A 434-nucleotide genomic window follows, 5' to 3' on the forward strand; every position below is an offset into this window, starting at 1 on the left:
ATGAATCATATGCAAACCCTTTAAGAAGATTTAGTAAAATGTATAAGATAAAAGAAACAGATGATAAGATAGATTTTTTTTTTTATGGTCCTTGTCTCCATATTTATTGGTACATTTCTGATTCCTACTTCTTTATCCCCGTTTTCATTTTAACTTTTCTTCCATTTTTTACTTGTATTCTTAACGATTTTTTTTCGTTTATATATTTTCCCTTTCTTTCACTTTCTCGTCTTTCTTTTCCCTTACCTTTAATCTTTCATCTTTTCTTCTTCCCTTTTTCTTCTCATTTCACTCCTATTACTCACCAGTTCTTTTTTATCATCCTCCTTTTTCCCTCTCCCTATTATTCTATATCTCTTGCTCGTGTGTGTGTGTAAAAGGAAAAAGATGATGATAATGAAGAAAATGCGATCTTATATTGACCTCCCCAAAAT

Source organism: Penaeus monodon, chromosome 33, assembly GCF_015228065.2.
Source record: "Penaeus monodon isolate SGIC_2016 chromosome 33, NSTDA_Pmon_1, whole genome shotgun sequence".
In the NCBI taxonomy this organism is placed as follows: domain Eukaryota; kingdom Metazoa; phylum Arthropoda; class Malacostraca; order Decapoda; family Penaeidae; genus Penaeus; species Penaeus monodon.